We start from the raw sequence: 6,462 nt of genomic DNA on the forward strand, positions 1-6,462 counted from the left end.
ACGTTCCAGTTGTACAGGCAATTTCAAATTTAGAAGCGTGTTTTACTCTTTTTCACTGCGGTTTCCAGAAGAAACAATAAATAACTCCCGAAATTTGTTTAGCTATTTCGCTGAGATTATAATTTGTTTGTTTTAAATATCATCTTATTGATTTAAGATTAGCTATCTAAATTACTAGCTATCTAAATGCTAGCTTTTATATTTTCATCCCATCTTACACCTCTAATAGGCTGACTTGTTTTGCACTGGTGCAGAGAATTTACACACAGTTTGGTGTACCCCGAAAGTTGGTTGCGGCCAAGGCTCCGGCCAAGCCTCGATCTCGGACTTCTCCGTGTCAAAAAAAAGGACAAGTGTGGCGTCGCCTCCGGGAGATATCGAGGCTTAGGCAAGCAAAGTTCGTGGTTTTTTTACAGGCCAGGATCTTGGTCCCCAGCCGTTGGGCGGCGGAGGCTCGATACCTTACGGTAAAATTCGGTTTTAATTTATTTATTTATTAATTTATTTATGTATATATTTATATGAATACTTTATTTAAGACTTATTTATTTACTCCGTTATTTATGCATTGTACATGTAATTTATGTGGTATAAATAAGTACCTGAAATAAAGTTTACTGTCGTAAATTAATAAAGTTCTCTGCACATAAAGTATTTACTTTTGTAATAAATACAAGTTCTCTGAGCATACCGTATTACTGTATACATAAATAAACGTCTACCGAACATCAGTATTACTGCGCGAATATAAAGTCACTGAACATAAAGTACTAACTTGTAAAGGTAGGAATATACTCGTCTTACTTGCCCGCGGGCACCAATCGAGTGTTGGGTCACTGGGTCTGTTTCGTTGTCGTGGTCGTGGACTGATAGTCTCTCCTTCTTTTACCTCCTCTTTTCCTTGTTTTCCCGTTTAGATGATTAATAGTCAGTCTGTAGCGTACATTGACTATGTGAGATTAAGTCGGGCGGTCTTTACAGCGAGAGAGAATGCCACATCTAACAAGGCAACCCGTTGGTAATGAAGAAGAAGAGAGGCCAAAAACCGTTACGTTTGTTGAAATTCCACGTATGGGCGGTGGGATGACATGTGACTCTCACTAGTAGTATAGTAATGTAGAGAATTGAGTCCTGCATTAGATTGTCATACAGATTAGTCTTTTTATTTATTTATTTTGTGTCTTGTTTTGTTTTTTGTTGTTAGATTACTAGAAAGGACTGGATTTACAATCTATCTAAATGGAAGGGGTAAAAGTGTTTCATTTGTCACGAAAGACCTCGAGAAGAGGGAAGGAAAACAGTTTTTGGTTGGTGTGGGTAAGGGAGAGACGGGGATTTTGCCATTGAAATCAAAAGAGAAAGTCGAAATTACTACAGGTGTAAAGAATCTGGGTGTCAAGGATGTGCACAGTGACTCTGCTGGTGTTGTCTGTTGCACTGACTGCGACATTATTGTCCCTGATATTTAGTTGTTGTCTTGGCTTATTGTTTTCAGGTTCTTCCTGGGCATTAACCCTGAGACGGGCTCGAAAGCCAATGTGAAGCGTGGCGTTATAAACCCCCGTGTCAGCACATTCTTTAGAAAACTCCTTGACTTCGAGCGGATGTCTGTGTAGACATGTCCAGGACTAAAGTACTCACAGTCTGTAGAAAGTTTCATGTTAAATGTACTTTGCACTTGAATGGAGGAATAAAAAGTTAAAATGGGTATTTTCTTCGTTTTTCTTTGTTGATTGAGAAGATTCAATTGTGTATGGTAAAATCCCAGTTAACTAGTAACATTTACTATATATTATAGTATTATTTACATTTTTATATTTACAGTAAATTACTGGCTAATGTGTTGCATTACTTTACAGTAAAAGTGTGAAAATACAAGTAATTACTGTAATTTATGTACAGCAAGCTACCATAATACCACAGCTCTGTACTGCTATATCACAGTACTTCCATGGGCATGGCAACTGTAAAGTCACAGTATGTAGTTGTACTTCTATTCTAATTTACTGTAAACTATCCACAGTAAATTACTGTGAAATCCATGCAACTAGTAGCCAGTAATTTACTGTAAATGTACAGCCAAAGATGTTACAGTGTAGGTTAGGAAAATTAGGGTATGTTTTTCTACAGATCTTAATTTCTTGTCTTCACCATGGTTACAAAGTCCTGAATGATCATTGAATTACTGAAAATATGCATATTACAACTGGAAGTATAAATAAAAAATATCTTTAAAAGCTACAACTCCCATCATATCAGCTGTGCACCATGGTGCAAAACGACACCGTATTGGTAGTTTATTTTTGGGAATCCAAAGTGGTGTTGTGATAAGGTTCTAAAAAATATAGCCTATCGACTGATTGGATAAAATAAAAAAGTCCGCCAAATTGGTATTGATACTGTAAGGAGGCGTACTGTGTGAAGAGAAATTAAAGATGTTGTTTAGTTGCTGATATATTTGTTATCCACGTCATGCATGCAGTTTCGTTGTGGGAGTTTTTCCGATTTGAGTAAACCTTAAATCTAAGTGTGCAGTCTGGGCATTACATTCCTGTAAATAGTTTGAGTTACCCAGCATGCCTTGCAGTCCTACCTGAGCAGGATGACTTTCACCTTGGAGGCGGCACTCTTAATGATGGCCGAGGCGTTCTGGTGACTCCGCCCATAAAGAACCTGGTTGTTAATCTGACAGAAAAACCGAAATATGTTGTTAATGAACCTCCCATCTGTAAAACACATGTGATGATATATTGTTATTGATGCTTCACAAGACATATCACACTTCACAGGGACATATATCATCCCTTGGCTGAAAGGAGTTCTGATCAGTAGTTATTGATTTGCACAACGATAATTATTAAAGTCAATACACCGATTCACACATCCTGCAGTGACTCAGCTCCATTTCCACATGACAGTTTGATGATTCTGATTCTAACAGTTCCAAGGTCAAAACACACACACACACACACACACACACACACACACACACACACACACACACACACACACACACACACACACAAATGTGTCTTTCATCTATGCAAATGTCACTCTTGTTATAGTGTGTGTTTCAGTGTGTATGTGGTATTGCAAATGTCCCTGAATATCTGATCAACTACAGAAACAAACTGTGTGTGTGTGTGTGTGTGTGTGTGTGTGTGTGTGTGTGTGTGTGTGTGTGTGAGTGTTATTGTCCAGGCTTTCCTCATCTGAACATCTATTTCTCATGGAGCCTGTCACACTGATGTAATGAGTAGGAGGGGTGAGCAAGAGGGAGAGAGAGAAGGTCTCAGTGTCTCTCTGTTTAATATTAATCTAGATACATTGGAAGGCCCTCACACACACCCCACACCTGTTGGTCTGATCTACAGCTGTAATATGATGCAACCAAGTGGAACGTGATGGCATGCGTAATGCAGCGACGTGCGGTCAGGGTAGGCAGGGGAGGCAGAGCCTCACCTGTCATACTCCAATGTAACGGAAAAACAACTAAAGAAAAACTAAATAGTAATAATAATAAAATGTCTCCACTGATCTGTGTTGTAAGTGTGATTTATGGATGATTCCAATCGCTTTTTAAAATCAAAATCTGCAAATGTGCTGAGCTCCGCTACAACTACGGGTAGCGATGAGAAGTGAGGTAGGGACGAGCTCTGCCTCTCGTAAGCCCATAGTAATTTGCTGGAGCGCGGGCACTAATTTAACGCGGGCACTTATTTTGTGAGCGCGCTCAAGCCAGTTACTGTGAGGTGAGGTGAGGCACAGATGAGCTCTGCCTCACCTCAGAATGCGTCACCCCACAGAAACTGGCTGGAAAGCGGGCACTAAGCGCATGCCTGTTACCATCTCACTGTAGGTCACCAATGTAATGTTTGTAGATCCCTTTATTACATTTATCCTCGCCATCCATAGTCTCTAAATAACTTATTTCACGTATATGATATTTAGGCTCGCTGGTCTCATCATATAACGGCAATGAAAAAAGCACCAGGGGAGGCAGCCATAACCTCTGTCGCACTGAAGGGGGCGCACGTGAGCCCACAGGTTCTTGTTGCTACTGTTATTCTACGCAGAGACGGTAGACACAAACAACAAGCTAGACTTTTCAGATTACAGGAAGATAAGGAGGACTTTTACAAAAAAGTAATAGAGATTGTTGTCCAGAAGGATAGCATGGACTTCATCTTCAAGTCAAGGTAAGACCACAATTGTAAAGAAAATGGGATCTTACTAAGAAAGAACAATCCAATATTTAGATGTTGGGTATCCTTTTGTTGAACGGTCTGTTTAAAATGAATTGAAGCATCAGACAAAAAAAGCTTTTGAAAATAGCCGAATATTTCGATTAAGGTCAAAATATAATATTTGTAAATCTGACTCTGAAAGAGTCAGTGCCTCACCAGCCATGAACCTCACCGCACGTCACTGGTGGTCACAGTACATGACGGTCGGACATGGTATGGCCTATACTCTAATAATGGATTGCTGTTCATTTTATGTGAATTTAGAAATAGTATCTTATAGTATTTAATAATTATTATGAAATATTGTTTATTGTTCATCCTTTGCATTACCAGTAAATGTGGTCAGTTAACTATAGTAGTTCACTGTCATTTCTCAGAAAATACAGTATTTTCTTTCAAGCAGTGGCAATGCACACTGTCATCCTTTCCATCTTATCCATCCACATCGTACTTAGTATTGTATCATTTGTATCTGCTACAATAACATTCTTTCATCAAAAAAAGTGCTCATAACCTATAACACATTTTTTAGTGACTTGACAAGGCGGGCTATTTCTGAACGTGACTTGGGTCAGAACAGCTTTAGAAGGAGAGCAGTCCATATTGACTCCAATCACGAAGGTAAAGCTAAGCTTATCTCCAGGAATTAGCCCTGACCAGTGTTGTTCTGTCTTCATAGTATTGAATTGTTGACGTTCATACTGAGTTAAATTAGGCCAGGTTGCTAAAACTGTTGAGGCAACCTCTGTGCACTAGCTAGCTAGCTTAACCTTAGTTAGCTGTAACATTAGCTAGCTGTAGCATGCTGCCAGTAAAGTTAATGTTATCAAATGTGGTTGCTAGTAATCGTGTGATGATGTACGAACTGGAAGATATTCAGAATGGAGTGGGGATCAAACGCCTGTTATTGTGTACTCCATTTGACCAGCTACATTGAGTTACATTATTTGCTTTACAGACACTCATTTATTATCTGTGATTTAAGATATCAGCTTTCACATTTACAAGCTCTTGTTTCCAAGACCGACTGTTACATTTCTATTTAAATTCAGTTTCTGAGGTTATGCTCATAAATTCATCAAAGCCTGCATTAATGATTGTATTGGAGATCTCTTCCAAGCATGGCAATGCAGTATCTTGTTTTGTTATCCTACTAAGCCAGCAGTACATTTGATTGAGGACTTGGGCTATCATATGCAAAAGTAGCAGAACGTATTTCCTTTATAAATAAACATTACAATTCAGTAATATATTGTAAAATTACTCTACAACTAAATATATATTATAAGGATGTGAGGCTTGGTTTCCTAAAGGGAACAGATAGATGAAGCTGAAAATATACCTGCAAGCAGCACTTCCTGTGTCCAGCAGGACACATCAGGCACAGCACACTGCACACAGGTACAGGGAGGACATGTCTGCCTCTGAGCAAACTGTGATCCTGATTGGAGGAAGAAACACATCAATGTGGCCCACTTCCTGGTTGTTCCTACCAATTTGAAAAGGTTTTCAATGGATTACTAGTTAAAACAGTTATCTCACAAACATAGGATGCTGTTTCTGCATGTTCCTTAACACATGTTTATTTTAAGAACACTGTTAAAAATATGTTGTACCACTTTGCAATAAGACTACCCTTATAAAGGGTTTACGAATAGTTTGTAATTAATTTATTAATTAGGTTGTGAACACTTTATAAATCATTAATAAGCTTTTATAAGACATTTATTCTTGGTAAGTAGCCAATATAAGGCTTAGTCCTCTTGCCAAATAGTGAGCCTGTGTTGATGTATGAAAACTATATTAGAACTGGTTTATAAATGGTTCTTGATGATTAATAAAGTGTTTACAACCTAATTCATAACCTAATTATAAACCCTTTATGAAACCTTTATAAGGGTAGTCTTATTATAAAGTGGTACCAAGAAAGGTACAGGTGGATATTTGAGCTGTAAATCAGGAAAAGTCGATGTCATAACATGTTAGTCCATAGTTTAACTTGATCAATTTAGCTAGCATAGCTCATTAGCATGCTAAAACATGTATTTTTTAAGATGCCATTATAAAATGTATCAAGCTTTTGATATTTTCTTTATTTGTTTACAACATTTTAGTAAGCCAATTATAAGGGTTTGGAGTTTGTTTCTATACATCCAGCAGTTTAATAATGTTTGCCGGCAAAGTTGATAAAGTTGTAGCTAGTTAGCTTGTGATC

At 38.0% G+C, this 6,462-nt stretch overlaps 1 long non-coding RNA gene across 1 annotated transcript in view; it reads left to right on the forward strand.

The window, feature by feature from the left end:
- LOC104964882 (uncharacterized) overlaps positions 1-6,462 on the forward strand; it is a 17,962-nt gene that overhangs the window by 9,405 nt on the left and 2,095 nt on the right. The window contains exon 3 of the long non-coding RNA XR_800477.1: positions 2,318-2,321. This is a non-coding gene — a long non-coding RNA (uncharacterized lncRNA). The remainder of the gene's footprint in view (positions 1-2,317; positions 2,322-6,462) is intronic.

Source organism: Notothenia coriiceps, unplaced genomic scaffold (assembly GCF_000735185.1).
Source record: "Notothenia coriiceps isolate Sejong01 unplaced genomic scaffold, NC01 NC01_scaffold00037244, whole genome shotgun sequence".
NCBI lineage: Eukaryota > Metazoa > Chordata > Actinopteri > Perciformes > Nototheniidae > Notothenia > Notothenia coriiceps.